The 17,159-nt window shown below is 35.8% G+C and overlaps 1 protein-coding gene and 1 long non-coding RNA gene across 3 annotated transcripts in view; one reads left to right on the forward strand and one right to left on the reverse strand.

Annotated features, from left to right (window-relative positions):
- Positions 1 to 313: 313 nt before the first annotated feature.
- LOC126814355 (uncharacterized) lies at positions 314 to 2,966 on the reverse strand. The gene is made up of 3 exons (XR_007677556.2): positions 2,905 to 2,966; positions 2,129 to 2,204; positions 314 to 1,684 (listed from the first exon to the last, which is right to left on the reverse strand). It is a non-coding gene; the product is annotated as an uncharacterized LOC126814355 (long non-coding RNA).
- Positions 2,967 to 12,624: 9,658 nt separating this feature from the next.
- LOC126814314 (prominin-1-A) overlaps positions 12,625 to 17,159 on the forward strand; it is a 46,094-nt gene continuing 41,559 nt past the window's right edge. For both annotated transcript variants that reach the window (XM_050539395.1, XM_050539396.1), the window contains exon 1: positions 12,625 to 12,736. The gene's annotated coding sequence lies outside the window, so the exon portion shown is untranslated. The remainder of the gene's footprint in view (positions 12,737 to 17,159) is intronic.

The following is a 17,159-nucleotide window of genomic DNA, read 5'->3' on the forward strand; positions in this document are numbered from 1 at the left end:
TTGAATCAACACAAACTTGTGTTGTTTTCAACACAAGTTAGGTGTCTCTATTTAACAACAAACTTGTGTTAAATGTTGAAACAACACAAGACTTGTGTTAAAATTTACCAAACGATACAAATTTGTGTTGAAACTTGTGTGAAAATCTACACAATACTTGTGTTGAAACTTGTGTTGAAATTTCTGAAACTTGTGTTGAAATTTCTGAAACTTGTGTTGAAATTTCTGAAACTTGTGTGGTTTCATAAAAACTTGTGTATAACCACCACCAAAACTTGTGTTTTATGTTCCCTTAATTTAGCAATCTTTCCCATGCAGCCCCCACCCCTTTTGCTCTGTTTAACCTGTAAAGTTTGATAAATGAGGTAACAATAATTTTATTTGTTAAATTATCATTTATTCATAAAATGATAGGAAAAAGTAAATTAACACCACCAAATCAAAACTAAATAGACATCATTTGAAATGTTAACAGAAAAACAGAGATATAATTCTAATACTAATAAAAATTTTGTTATACTTTGCTCCCCCCCCCCCCACATCACAAAATACAAAGTAGCTATTTAATTTTTTCTTTACCCGAAAACAAGAACTGAGAAAAGAAAGATCCCTACCCCATACCCCAAAAATATATAATTCAAATATATCTAAATTTAATAACATCCAAACCAAGCCCTAATTAGATTAATTATGCACTAAATTGAAATACTTTCAGAAACTGAAAAGTGCTACAAAGTCATATTACAAGTGATTTGAGAGGCATCTAGAAATAACTAGCATACACAGAAAACTAACAAAAGAAAAATGCACTATTTTGCAGGAGTAATAAAATGATGTAGAACCTTTTCCTCATTAAAAAAACAACAAACAAAATGAATATTTTGTACATAAAAGGAGCAAAGCATCAAGATTACAGAATTGAAAAATAAAAAAATATCAGAGAAAATCGCAAACATTAAATAATATGTACAAAATATATATAAATAATCACAAGTCAAAAGCAAGGAGGAGTCACTGTGGTTCAGTGAGTATAAGGCATTGGCCGAGAAATTTCAATTGGATTTTCCGACATAGTTCCCACACGTCAGTAGTGTAGGACATGGCAAGGGATAATTGGGTATAAGCCCGGAATTGAAACTACCCCCACTGCGTTTACTTTAAAGAACCCTTGACAATTGAATTATCTGACTCAGTGACAGACCTTCTGATCCAATGTGCGTGTGTTAACCATTCGGCCCTCCTGGGTTCCCTTTAAACAACCCTTGACAGTTGAAATATTTGATATAAGAGTAGGTTGTAGGGCAGAATCACCATATTAACACAGAAAAGTAGGATCTTAAACCCTATTTCATTTCATAAGCAAGGGAAAGTCACCTTAATGTAGGTCAAGGTTTTTTGTAATTCTGGGTATATTTGATCTACATTTGGTTTCTAGATTATGCCTATTAAATACTTTATGATTTCCGACCAAATTCTAAGTGATTAATATGTCACTTTACATTCTATATTATACATAAATTTCTGTAGAGAATTAAAATCTAATTGTGTTTGGGAAGAATATTTAACAGTAAAAACAAAAAATAAATATTCAAAAATTGGGTCAAATGCATTCTTTTCCAGAATTTTAAAATAAATTGATGCTTGGGATCTCTTGTTGTTATCATACATCAAATAATCTTCCAGCCTAAAAAATAAAAAGTAGGCAATAAGAATACTTTCTTACTATTTATGGTTCACAATGTTTAAATAAACAATTTATTTTGCCACATCGAGACTGAGTCTCTATTTTGTTTCATCTTTGGGTAACACTTATTGTGTCTTGTCCAGTAACAGACCCAGGCAGATTATTATATTTTATTTCCATCGACAACAAATTGGATATTACCTATTAAAATCTATTTGAAAAGTAAAATATTGTCCATCAATTTTATACTGCTATTTACTGTAAAAATACACATAGGGTCTATCACAACTTGAAGAAAATCAATGGATGTGATTGTCAAAAATCAAGAATGCCAAGACTTGAATAGGAGAGTCCTAGGTATTTCCCCAAGAAGAATAACTAGATTACCAATCAAGTGTATAGAACTAGTTGATGATTAAAAATACAAATATGTATGTTACTTACATTTTACCTGATTATCAAGCTCTGTGAGAAAAAGTTTCCATAATATGAATAGCCATTTTCAACTGTCTTGATCTTTCTGATGTAGTTAACGGAGAAAAAAAAACATACTATGTATTAGTTGACTTAAATCGACTCGACAGTTAAAAGATGAAAGTTTTAATTTAATTACATTGCATTGTAATGTGTTGGTTTGCTTTGTCACAGATGAGACAAAATGAAAAAAATGAAATGGAATGGGGTTCGGCGTCCTACTGTTCAGCTCCGACTGGGCTAATGAGGTTGGGCATATGCCATACAGTGTGCTATGAGAGAAATTTTGCCGGGTACCGTGACCCTAAGGCCTACTCTTGTATCAAATTCTAACTGCCAGGGGCTATTTTTCATGCACGCCAATGTGTACACGGGACCACGTTTTTTGTTCAATCTGAACGACTAGACAGCTGTCCTTGTAAGGCCCTCCGTTCTGCATTGTCTTACTGCAAACCCGCGACCTTAAAATATGCGAACCAGTGTCTAACCCGCTTGGTCACCGTAGGTCCCCACAGATGAGATAGTCATATCTACATGTATCTGGACATAAGTAAGATTCTGTCTGTGCACATACATGTACTTCACAGTTTTACTATACTAAACTGAATTTTAAATTTCAAAATATTAAAATGAAATTAAGGTTTATGTCACATCAGCTCCAACCGGGCTATATTGTGCCAAACACATTATGGTGAGATTCTAAAATACCACAACAACAATCTTTTCTATTAGAATTGAACACTCACCCTCAAAAAACAACTATGAGAAATCATAGGTGCTCAAATCACCATTTCTTCAGCTCTTTTTTCCCATATTTGGGTTTTTTGACTTATTTTATTATATGATCTTTGATTTGCTATGGCATCTAATATGGAAACTGAAAAATATAAATATGTGACATGTAATTAACTGTTTAAGATACCTTACCATATACAAACTGTGTGATATCTAAAACCATTTGAATCCCGAAGATCTTACCGAAGCCGTGGAAATCTGTTTTAATAACCCTTGTTTGTCATGTGACTGGACTGTCACAGTAATTAGAAGAGAGCCATGTGGCTTAGTGTGTAAGGCACTGGCTTGCTACCCGGGAGGTTGCAGGTTTGCTCCCAGTGTTGACCGAGAAAGCTCATTTGGATTTTTCAGCATGGATTCCCTGTCTAGTCGTCATGGTGGCTAAGTGGGAAAGACGTTGGCTCGCTAGCCTGGAGGTCGGGTGTTCGATCCCTGCATTGGCCGAGAAAGTTCACCCAGATTTTCCGGCGTGGTTCCCCCTTGTCAGTGATGCAGGATGGAGGGCCTGACAAGGACAGTTGTCTAGTCATTCGGATGATACGAAAAAACGAGGTCCCGTGTACACGTTGGCGTCCACGTAAAAGATCCCTTGACAGTTGGAATTCGATACACCGCATTGCCGCTGTCCGGGCAAAATTTCCCTCATAGCACACTGTGTGGTGTATGCCTGTCTTCATTAGCCCAGTTCGGAGCAAAATAGTAGGACGTTAAACCCCATTTCATTTCTAGTCGTTTCAATGGAACACAAAACCTGAGGTCCAATTGGCGTGCATTTAAGCCGATAGTATGGTAGTTGGAATTTGTTGGCTGTAGCACCCGTGTCACAGTTCGACTGCTAGTTTGTGATACCCACTCGATATAAATGAGTGGTGATTGGTTAATGAATTCTAAAATCAGACGAATGCTTCGGCGAAGCGGACAGCCGGACACACCACTCAAATACAATTCGACCAAATATATTAAACATGTTTGATTCGGGCGTATGTCAGTGGATAAACTAGGTGAAGTTTAGCGCCAATTGATTCAGCCGAATCCTTTGGCTAGTTTATCCAGCACTGACGATTTAAGTTTGTACTTTCTTTATATGCAAATATCACATTTGAAAGAGGCTGTAGGCCTACTTTCTTTATATGCAAATATCTTATTTGAAATAGGCAATTATTATGTGATTCCCCACTTGAATGTGACTAGGAATAAGGTCGCCTGTCCAGCCTTGTGGGTTTTCTCCGGGTCCTCCGGTTTCCTCCCTTTGCTAAATACCCCTAGGGTGTATTCGAAACAGTGTTCCGGTGCAGAGAACGGACGGAGAATGGGTTCTTGTCGGACTTGAGCAGTCTGGAATGCGTTCACGAACACGTTCCCGTTCTCAAATCCCACACTACCTCATAGCTGGTGTGAGGGAGAACAAACATGGTCGACGCATCGATAACTGCTGAGAAAACAGCATCATGGGTGCATTTATTAATTTAAAAGTTTAATACCGTTCGAAAATTGGATGTAGTATGTGGCCAGTATAACATCAAATAAGTTAGGTTGCCAGGCAACGAAACATATGCCCACAGCAGTTTAATCGTTTGCTCAGTCAACAGGGATTGTCGCATATTCATTCTTTTGTAGGTAATGTGGGCATTTACAAGAAAAGATTATAATTTTTGTCGTATGTGGGTTTACAAAGGTTCTACAAACTGAAACAAGGGCCTTAATTGTTGAAATTTGACAGATTTTTTTGTTTTGTGTTTTACTAATTTAAATAATGCATACAAATCGGATGATAATTTTGTTGTTCGCGCGTTCACAAGGTTCGAAAAAGTGAAACAAGGGCCAGAACTCTAGACATAATTCACGGAAATCGCAGAAATTTAATAGACGTCTTCGTTTTACTAATTTAAAAGATGCAAATGAATTTCACAAAGTGAAACAAGGGCCATAACTCCAGAAGAAACTAACGGAAATTATTGAAATTAAATAGGATTCATCTCATTAAAATAAACAACATATCAATTTCAAAATAATCAGGTCTGTAGACGACGGACAAACCTACGGACGAGGGCGATGACAATATGCGACCACATTTCCATGTGGGCGTATCAAAAGGTGATGTAATCGTCATCCAAAGAATTGAAAAGGAGTAAAACGGAGTCATAATTTATCATAAGTATGCTTAATAGCGAAGTCAATACCAAACAAGTTATCGTAACAGATTGTATAAATTTAATTCATCTTGTTACCATGGATACCGTTCTCTCATGTTCGAGACTCATGAAAGTGTTTTCATGTTCTTCAGCCGTTCTCGAACCTGCGCGAACACTGTTTCTAATACACTCCTACGGTACGCGCAAGCAAATCATTCAAATAAAATTGAACAATATTAGCCTCAAAATTACCTAGCGCCAGTAAGTATAAAGGATCTATCCGACAAACACTAACAACAACTCTAGGTTTATGCAGAATTAATATAACACAACATACACAGATGGCAATAGAATGAGACAGTGTTCAGGAAAAGGGCGGAAACGGAAGAAAAAAACCCGTCCTACTTGATTCTAGGACATAAAGCATGGGCCTACTTGATTCGACCAATTTAATACAAGGAAATGAATGGCATAGTTTGTGTCAAGTGAATTTAGTGAATTTTAAACCCCATTTACTCGCCCTCTCTCTACAGAGATAAATACTTTTCCTGTTACATACAATAACAATTATTGGCCATTATTTAAAAAATATATTAAAAGGAAATGAAATTCTGTTACCTGTTTTTCTTTGTGTAGTACATGCTAACATCAATCACTGGAAAAAAAATAACGAAACTGTAGAGAAACTTCTGAATCATTGAAAGTCTAATTATTAGGCCTACACATTGATGACATTGATATAAAAAAAGGCTGATTTGTTTGTTGTTGTTTTTTTCTTTTACAGAAATATTAAGATTACATTTCAAATAAACAACTAACACAAAAGTTAGTATCTAGCTATAGTCCATGTCTGGATATACATTTCTCCTTTTTTTTTGGCCCGAACGTCTATAAAAATCAAAGATGGCGGCCAATAATTGCAACCGGGCATTACTATAAAATCAAGACAGATTCTTACCTGCTGGTCCTAGTCGGGGGTTTCTTGCAATTATAAGTATTTGAACAACGGTGTAGCGCCGATTAGCTAATAATAATTAAGCACGATTTCAGAAAAATTAAGACAGAATCATTAGATTGCTGAATTAGCGGAACACTTTTAGAACACATCAAAAAAAAAATTCTTTGTGGCGCCATTATATAAATAGAATTCCGGTGCAGTCAGTGGCAGTGGTTCTAAATCTGACTGTTTTAAACGAAACGAATTATTATATACATAGAAGCAATATATACATGCTAAATTAAATACACGGTTTTATTTTTTGTAAAAATTCATAAATTTGAAATAAATTCAAATTTTATGAATATACTTACCTGACAAATACGTATAGAATATCTATTCTCGCTTGTCACACAAATACCGGAAGTAGCGCAGTCATGCGCACTCATAACTTCCTTTACCTGAGTGGGTGCGCAAACACCCATCACTTCATCGAGGCGCTAAAACAAGTCGCCCAAATGCTGAAACCTGCTCTGAGGGGTAGGCAGGGAGGGTGTCATGTATTTGTCAGGTAAGTATATTCATAAAATTTGAATTTATTTCAAATTTATGAATTTTATTTCATCTAACTTACCTGACAAATACGTATAGAATATACCTGATTTCTAAGCAATCCTTAAAAAAGGAGTTGGGAACAACAGAGTGTAAGCATTAAACTCATCTAATATACCTTGTATTAATAACCTCCACAAAGGTTATATCAAACCTTGTAAAAACCATACCCGAAAAAACTCGCCGGGGAAAGAAGATTAACCTTCTTAAACATATATACACCTTGTACCAATCACATATATATTATATATCCAACACCTTGTGGCTTGTACCAATAACATATATACACCAACACCATTAACTCATTATATTACTACATGTATGCTTATCCTGCAAATAGAATTTTATGAAAGTTGATGAATCCGACCAATCCGCACTCTCTAAAATGCGTCTCATTGAAAATCCCTTAAATAATGCCCAAGATGGCCCAACAGAACGGGTTGAATGAGCATGTACCTTAACCATATCTGGATAGGCTATCTTTATTGTTTTCACTATCCACCTGGAAAAAGTCTGAGTGGATACTGGTAAATGCGGTCTGGTGTAACTGAGAAAAACGTTTGTACTATTTACACTTTTTTGTGCTCTAAAAGGCTCTGTCAATTTTAAATAGTATTTGAAAGCCCTCTTCGGATCTAGTTTTTTATTTTCCGAAAAAGACGGGATAAAAATGATAGGCTCCTCATGGCCAATTCTTGCCTGTTTAGACAACCCACATCTTATAAACTGTAAACCTTGAGCCAGGACATTTACATTGCCTTCTCCTAATCTTAAAGAATTAAGGTCACTACACCTACGATAAGACGTGATGGCAAATAAAAACACTGTCTTGAAAGTAACAAACTTTAAATTTGCTTTGTGCATAGGTTCAAAAGGTGGCTCTTGTAACACTAATAAAACCTTATTTAAATCCCATTCTGGTGCCAACCGTCTGGATGGAGGTCGAGTATTAAACATTCCCTTAAGCAGTCTAATAATTAAAGGATGTTGTCCGACAGGTATTTTGTCAATAGGTTCAAGGACAGATGATAGCATTGACCTGTAGCCAGCTATTGTTCTGTAATTTAAACCTTCATCGAATAATCCTGATAAGAACTCTGCAACTTGATTCAGAGATGCTGAAAAAGGATCAACCTGTTTCCGACTACACCAGCTATAGAATCTTTTATATTTTGAGTTGTAGTCCCTACAGGTTCCCGCTCTCCAAGAGGCTGAGAGCAAGTCCCTAGTTCTCGAAGAAAAGCCTTCCTTTTCGAAACGTTTGTTGATAACCTCCATGCCACCAGCGACAGTGTTTGTGGATCTGGGTGATAAACCACTGGGTGGTGTCCCTGTTGTAGTAGGTCTGTCCTGTTGGGTAATCGAAAAGGAAGATCGACCAGACAACCGAGAAGGTTTGGAAACCATATTTGTCGCGGCCAGAATGGGGCTATCAGGATCATTTCGCAGTTCTGACACATATTGAACTGTTGAAGTACTAATGGGACTAGACAAACTGGTGGAAATGCATAGGCTGACATTCCCTCCCAACTGATTGTCAACGCATCTATTGCTAGAGCTTTGGGATGAAACTTCCATGAACAAAATATTGGAGCCTTTCGATTGCTCTCTGTGGCAAACAGATCGATTAACGGGCGGTCCCATTTCCAAAAGATCTTTTGAACAGTGTCCTGATTCAGAGACCATTCCGTTGCTCGCATCATGTTCCGGCTCAATGAATCGGCCAGTGTGTTTTTGACCCCTGGAATATGCACTGCATTTAAGATTATCCCATTTGACAGCGCTAAATTCCAGAGATTCCAAGTTTCCTGACATAAAAGCAGAGAACGGGTCCCGCCCCGCTTCTTTATGTATTGGACTACTGTTGAATTGTCTGATTTCACTAGAACCCCCCTGTGTCTCAAATGTGGTAAAAAATACTCCAGACACAGATAAACCGCTCTCATCTCTAGAAAGTTTATGTGGTGATTTAATAATTCCTGAGGCCAAATCCCCTGAACAAATGGTCCTCTCTCTGCGAGGTGTCCACCCCAACCGATCATCGACGCATCGGTCGTGAGAGAAACCGTGCACTGCATGGGTTGCAAAAATTGACCATTTAGAATGTTTAGATCCTGCAACCACCAACTTAAGTGTACTACCAGGTCTTGAGAAAAAGGGATTGGAGTATGCATACTCATTACAGAAGGTCTCCAGTTTCTCAACAAATACATTTGGATTGGTCGCATAAACAGTCTTGCGTTTGGTATAATCTGCAATGCTGAGGCAATCATTCCCAAAACCCGAAGATAGTCCCTGGCTATTGACATTGGACGGAAAATTTGTTTTATCCCTAAAACTAACAGGGCTACCCTCTCTTGAGTGGGAAACACCAAGCCTGCATCCAAATGGAATTCGGTACCCAGATACACAATTCTCTGGGCCGGAACCAGTTCGGACTTCTTGATATTTATGACAAACCCTAGTCGTATTAAAAGATCCAACACCACCCTTTTGTCTCTTAGCAGGACCTGTCTCTGCCGATTTACTGCTAATAAATCGTCTAAATAAGCTGCCATTCGGACATTCATGAAGTGAAGGTGGGCCACAACTACTGACAACACCTTCGTAAATACCCGTGGGGCTGATGTTGGGCCGAATGGCAACGCCTTGAATTGGTACGCCTGACCGTTTACACTGAAGCGTAGATATTTTCGGTGCTTCTGAAAAATGGGGATGTGAAAATAAGCGTCCTTCAAATCTATGGATATTGCCCAATCCCCTTTCTGCACTACTGATGTCAAGACTTTCAATAATGTGTCCATCTTGAAATGAATTTTTTTCAAATATTGATTGAGCGGTTTCAAATTGATTACTGGTCTCATTTCCCCATTTTTCTTTGGGACCAGAAAAAGTGTGCTGTAAAAACCTGTCATTGCTTGAGAAGAAGACACAGTTTCTATTGCCCCTTTTTTTAATAAAGTGGCTATTTCTGCCAAAATAATATCTGAATTTTTTTCTCTTAAAATTGTTTGTTTTATCCCTAAAAAGGGTGGTATTTGTACAAATTCTAGTTTGTAGCCTTCCTCTATTACTGATAATACCCAGATGTCTTTCGTTATCAACTTCCATTCCTTCAAAAACAATGACAGGCGACCCCCGACAGGAATGTCTGGTCTCAACTTCAAACTTACCAAGTCACTGTCTGGGAAAGGAGGGCTTTTTCCCTGTTCCTTGACTGTTACTCGTGACTGTGGCTGACGGTTTTCTAAAACCTCTACCCTGATCGTCTGTACGGTGCCCATATCTTCTGCTATTTCGTTCATAGGAACGAAAGGAATCATTATTATGGTTATAGTTTTTTGAAAAATTAGAGTTCGTATTATTCTGACCCGATGTTCGTGGGCGTTTTGAGTTATGGCTTTCTTCCATTGGGGCTCTACGTTTTTTTGCAGAAAAAGGTAAAATGTCTGCTACAGACTTTAACTTTTCTTTTCTCTCTTTTAGAGTTTTCTCTAAGTCTACCCCGAACACCCCATCCGCTGTTAAAGGTAAATTAGAAATTGTTCTAGCATTATCTAATTGAAACAGTGAAGTGTCTGACATGGCTACCGTTCTACGAGTCATATGGTGGAATGCACCTGTTCGACCTAATTGATCCAGGCCCTTAGTCGACATAGCAAAAATATCTTTAATACGAGATACTATATCTGCCTTGTCAAACTCCTTGTCTTGCACAACTTCCAACAAAAAGGCTAAATTTTGTTGTAAATACAACTGAATGATAATCCCTAAATAAGCGGACTGCTGTCCTCTAAATGCCATTTTCTCCAGCATTTTAAACGGCTGAGAAAAGAGGAAGGCTCCTGACTTGGTAAAAGCTGCCTTGTTCCCAAATTTTTTAACTAGACAGGATTCGACTAGCTCATCTAATGATGGCACCTTTAAAAACTCTTGTGTCTCTTTTGACACAGAGAAAGTCTGAAAATTTTCTTCAGAAAAAGCTGAAACATTACTGGGATTAGCAGCCCTCCAGCTCTGGAGTAAAACTTCCTTCTGACAGCTGTCTAGAGTAATCCCTTGTGTATTGTCCTCTGATGCTTTAGTCAGGGCATCCTTGCCAAACAAATCAAAAAGCCCTTTATTAGTACTCTTTGAAAAATCCGAAGACAGTTGTGGATCCAAACGAAGCATCCCTGATTCGTCCTCACTAGTCAGAGTTTCCGTCTGTCCCGGTTGAAGGGAAATGAGGTCTTCGTCCTCACTAGAAACTATCATGGCTGATCGCCTTCGTGGCGAAACTGCATTATTTCTCGATAATCGTTCAAGTAATAAATCAAACTTTTTTTCTAAATTTGATACCTTATTACTTGTACTAAGACGGCCTCTACCGTCCGTTCTACAACTACTCGATGATTTATTACCAACCTTTGATTCATCGGGTTCAGATTCAGAATCCGATCTTTCTTTCGAAATATTATCCATCGTAACAACGATTGTTGCTAAGTCAAACAACTAAACTAAAACACGTGTGACTTGTTTTATCGCCGAGAAAGAAGTGATGGGTGTTTGCGCACTCACTCAGGTAAAGGAAGTTATGAGTGCGCATGACTGCGCTACTTCCGGTTTTTGTTTTTACCGGAAGTGGCGAGTTTGTGTGACAAGCGAGAATAGATATTCTATACGTATTTGTCAGGTAAGTTAGATGAAATAAAATTTACAAACCTGCGGTCTGGTATTCTATGTGACCATTATAATTTTTTTTAAAAAAATATCACGGCTAAAGCACTCTGTTGATGCTAACGTCACTACATCTAACTGAATGTCGCTGATATAATATCAAAGAAAGAATTTGTCGCAATGACTAAAGTATAGATACTTCTTCTTAGTTAGTTGTATTTTACGTCCGCTTCCACCGAAGTGATATCGCAGACAAAAAGTATAGATAACTTGGAGAACCATTATATCAATAAGTCGATTATGAGATACACGTGGATGATCAATTAAATTTGATTGGTTACTTTTCAGTTAACCAATACTGTCCAATTTCGATTACATCAACCAATTACATTATTAAGAGTTTTACTCATTTCTTTTGTTCATTGCACATTGAATCAATTTTCGAAAACACCAGGGTGCTGAAAATCACATGTACACTATATATTCATTTGGTCTATCAGTTTATTGGGTCAATAAAAAAAGACAGACATTTTAACTATACAGACAACTTAACACCAATTAACATTCAAGTCTGTCTGGCAATTGTCTGATTAATTGGTACTCACTCCCTTCCAGTGAAGAACAGTATGTGATTTTCGAGATGTGAATTAAGCCCTTTATTACTTTTCTTAAAACTTGACGACTCCCAAATTCAGACTTTGTATGGAGTTTTTTTCTTAAAAAGAAAACAAATCGTGGAAGGTACACGTTACTTGTGTTAATGATATGAAAAAACACACAAGATTTTATAAATCGACACAAGTTTGTGTTAATGCAATGCAAAACAACACATAACTTGTGTAGATTAGTTTTAACACAAGTACTTGTGTTGAGATCCAACACAAGTGTTTTTTCAGTGTATATAAGATAGATATTTTGAGTATCACCGGGCCAGTTGAATATTATTATACATGATTTAACATAGTAATGATAATCCAACGGTAAATTGAACCTAGCCTTTAAACATTATCAGAAAAGAAATTATATTATTTGCCTTTAGTTTTTTCATCGATTAATTAATTAAATTAAACGTCCAAGGCTAATCGGATTATATTGTTCGGTCCATATTTTATTTTTGAAACATTTCCAAAATGGTATAAATTACTTTAATTAGCCCTTTATAATTTTTAAACAAGGATTGGTGTCGTATAGAAGGATTACCTTTAATTATCTTAGAGATCTCATTAGTGTCGTGTTCGTATCCATCAGGTATGTCAATCCAACTTTACGCCATGTGATTACCATGCACGCGCTACCTTAGCAACCGTTCATTTACAGCCATTGTGAATCATGATCAATCTAACGGTGATATCATGACAACTTCATATTAAAGTATATATATACTTATACGCATTCGATATATCATGTGATTGTATTCTGACATATTGGATTTAAGTGAATAAGGTGAGAATTTTAAAATGTCTTTTTGTTAACGAGGTCCCAGTTTCTAGTAATCTGTATGGGTACCTTTTATAATAGACGGTGTTATACCCTGCGAGATAATCGACCACAGGAAACTATGATCGGTATAATAAACAAGGTGATTGTGTTAGCCATGTATGTAAATATACATTATCAGCCCATGTAAATATAAATAGGGTAAAATTTTACTTATGAATATTGGCTTATATACCTGTACATGTAAACTGGATTACAGTTAATCCACACAAGTCATCATTAATCTGCTACATTTTATCTTTCTGTTTGATTTTATGTCGGGTAGTTAATATTCTCAGGTGTAGGTAAAAAAAATATATATTCCCAGGTCCAGTCACAAATTGACCCAAATATTGATTTTCGCGTGGCAGGGTTTAATAATTTACATTCGATTATTGATCTGAGTAATAGGTTAAAATATAAGATATATATTCCCAGGTCAAGTCACAAAATAGCTCCCCAAAAATCCCAAAATATCTATGATTTTCCTTCTTTTTAAATATTTTTATTCGATTATTGATCAATGATTGTGGTTTGCACAATATCCTTAGGTAAGACATCTAGATTTTCGATGTAATTGGAAAACTGTCACAAAAAACAAATTTTTAATATAACAAAGACCCCTGCTAAATGGCCACAATATTTAGCTTTTCGCGTAGTTGGGTTATTTTGAGAAAAAAAAATATGTTACATTTTATGGTTGATCAAAGAAGAAGGGTCATGTGAAAAGTACATGTAGTAACCTTTGTTAAAACCCCTATAGAAAACCATTAGCGTTTGTTACAATGTGTGTATGTTTGGTGTGATAAATAAACTATTATGGATTAAGTGTTCATTCATAACAGGTTCAAAATTAATTCCCTGCGCAAATAAATGTATGAACCCGGATCGTTGGTTCATCTACAAGGTTATGCGTACCTTTTCAAACTTATTATATGTATGATTATGCCTCAACGTTAAGTTTGATGCATTTGAAAGTACAAAGACCCCTGTCTATCATTAATGTTAGCATATTGATTGCTTGTAAAAGGATCTTTCCAAGTTTTTGAATATTAAGCCCACCTTTTGATGTTAATACTGTTTTTGATTTCTGTGTGTAAGCAGATATGTGAATATTGTACATTAAAGTCATATATGTGTTCATAATACGAAGTATATTAGGTCAATTCAACTTACAAAAGATCTTGAATGAAAAGCTATAGATTTTGTGTGTGTATACGAACATGTGTTTAACAACATTGAGGGAACAGGGAAGGGCACACTAAAGGTATAAAGGTGTATTCATATATTATGATCTTTATTACTGTTTAATAAACGATTTACAGTTCATAAATAAACATGAATTGTTAGCCTATTGATAAATAGATATTTATTATACAATGTGTCAGAATGGAGTCTATATTATGATATGTTCATACAAACAAATACTGTCATACTATGAACCAGGAAATGCCAGAAGTTAACTCATCGCAGCCATTTTGCAAAATCAAATATTCATGTCAATCGCACTTAAATTGGCGGAGTCTTGGGCTTTCCCGAAGAGCTGCACCCCCAAAGCAACAAAAAAAAAGAACAATAAGCGCTTAGGGGCCATTTCCGGATCAAAAAAGGCCTTTCGGTAAATAGTGACCTTGCATAAACAAAACAAAAAATCGCGCAAGACTAACGATCTTTCAAAATATTGAAACCTTTATTTCTGAGAATGTATACCTCGTCATTGTTACTTATTGTAACTAACTTATAGGTGACATAATCTTAAGTATTAATACATTAACAGAACACGATTTATATGCGAAACAATCCCTGATTTTATTATAAAACACGACGTTTCGACACATATCCTCTTATCGTAATCTTGCGCAGTGAAGGGAAATAATATAAACAGGGCTGATTAGGTTATTCCCTCTTTTTGACGAAATACAACAGATTGTAGGCTGCACACGGGCATGTACATAATACAGTAGCGGTGCCATAATTTTCAGATGAAATACTTAATTCAGAGAACGTCCCCGAGAAGGAATACAAAATAAATGATTTTGTGAGTCGCCATTGTACAACTTCAATTAGACATATCATATGAAGTTAAATCACATTTATATCACAATTTTAAACATACATTATGCAAGAGCTAAATCTGCCTATTGTAGGTCTTTCTTTAGGTCTGAAATGTTATATAAACTATTAATTAGACATTAATTAACGTATCCAGACCATAATCAACTCTCGATGTCAACGCTAGCCTGCGATAATTGTTGGATTATGATCCAATTTGCTGCATAACTTTCCTTCTGGATTTAACGATTAAATGGACAATCGAGACTATGATTTTTGTCGTACCGATTTTAGTAATGATGACCGAGGCTATGCGGAACTTTCGATCGCTTATTTCTGGGTTCATATGTGGATCAATTTAACAGAAATTTTCAGCAAATTGCCTTTACATTATCTAGTTTTTAACTATTATAGTGGTCTTTTGGAGATTTGAGTTGTCCTAAATTAACCAGAGTATTAATGATACTAATCCGCCTTGGTTTTATGGCTGCCAACCTGTCAATTATTCGGTCAAATTATCCCAATCAATATCAAGTCCGCCATATAGTACCCACAAAACCCCCACGTGACGCCCCTACTGACGATATTTGCATTTGGCCTGGATATAGTTAAACAAGTGTTCTATTGGACACGAAAAGATCATGTGTATCTGACGTTTTAGAACAATAAAGTCGCTATTGTTATGTATGGACGTGTAATTGAAAGAACACAGGGTCTATAATTACACGTAATATTTTTTCAGTGTAGATACAAAATTTAAAGTACACGTATTGTCTAGCTGCGTGGTTGGTTTGGAAAGACGTCAGACAATAATCAATATCTTGTTTCAATCAATCATTGGATTTATTGATTTTTAATTATCAATCCTTTGGTCAATAGAAATATTTTTATAGGTTATTTAAGGACTTGTCTTTGTGATCTATAATATTTTATGCTCTGATAAGAACGTCTTAAAAGAAGGACAAATGTAATTTACTGGTGGCTTTATTCTAGCTAGTCAACACTTCACCCATCAAAGAAGAATTACCTGCCAAACACATTAAACAAATACAAGTACATGTACATGATATACAGTTTTCAAATTCTTTAAAAATCCTCATTTTTTTGTTTTTTATCCTCGACATTGAAATTTTGAGCAAAATTCAATTTGATTTTCGAGTAAAAATCCATTAGATTTTTCGAGTAAAAATCCATTAGATTTTTCGAATAAAAATCCGTTAGATTTTCAATGACATTTTCGAGTAAAAATCAATGATATTTTCGAGTAAAAATCAATGATATTTTCGAGTAAAAATCAATGATATTTTCAAGTACATATCAATTACACTTTCGATAGAACTATTTTTCCCACTATTTTCTTTATCGATTATTTCGAGATATCCGTTAAATGGGCATTATGGGCGATTAGATAAAGAGCTTGCAGTTATCACAATACTAGTTAAAAACTAGATAATGTAAAGTGAATTTGCTGAAAATGTCAGTCAAATTGATCCACTCTGAACCGAGATAATAGTTTTTGAATTTTAGGCCTAGCCTCGATCATCAATACTAAAGTCGGTACGATAAACAACATAGTCTCGACTATCCAGTTTTGGATTAAATCATCAATGTCGACAATGAGCGTTGAGCAGCAAATCGGATTCAAATCCAGTAAATATCGCAGGCTAGCGATGACATCGAGACTTGATTATGGTTTGGATAAGTTAATTAATGTTTAATTAATAATTTATATAACATGTCAGGCCTAAAGAAAGACATGCAGATTTAGATCTTGCATAATGTATGTTTAAACATGATTGTTGTATGATTGTTGTGACATAATCAGATAAGTCCACCAGTGAATAATATTTGAAAATTTGTGCTGAAAGTTACATCCGTAACTAATAGACATTAAAGGGGGCGATTTCTTTTGATTGCTGACACTTTTTCAGGCATATTGTGTTTATTAATAATATAGTATTAATACCGTCGTAATGCAACAATGTGTAATTGGTAATACAAGTACTTTGTTTGGGTTGTTTACGGGGGGGGGGGGGGGTATCAGATTTATTTCATACCCCTCCAACTGGTGTTAATATTTAAAGAAACCTATACTAGAAGTATTAAGTATTAACAACTTATTTTTTTTTATATTTATGGAATGAACTTATCGTCGTTATTCCTGTTCGGTTTAGGGTATAACAAATTAGTTCAACTATGTCTCTTGTGAGATATATAAATACAATGTCTCTGGTCATAGGCTCGGTTTTCTCGCTGATCTAAGGAAAAATGAAATGAAATGGGGGTTTAACGTCCTACTGTTTTGCTCCGAACTATTGACCAGTCATAATTTGGAACC

The sequence above is a fragment of the Patella vulgata genome, chromosome 3, assembly GCF_932274485.2.
Source record: "Patella vulgata chromosome 3, xgPatVulg1.2, whole genome shotgun sequence".
Taxonomy (NCBI): domain Eukaryota; kingdom Metazoa; phylum Mollusca; class Gastropoda; family Patellidae; genus Patella; species Patella vulgata.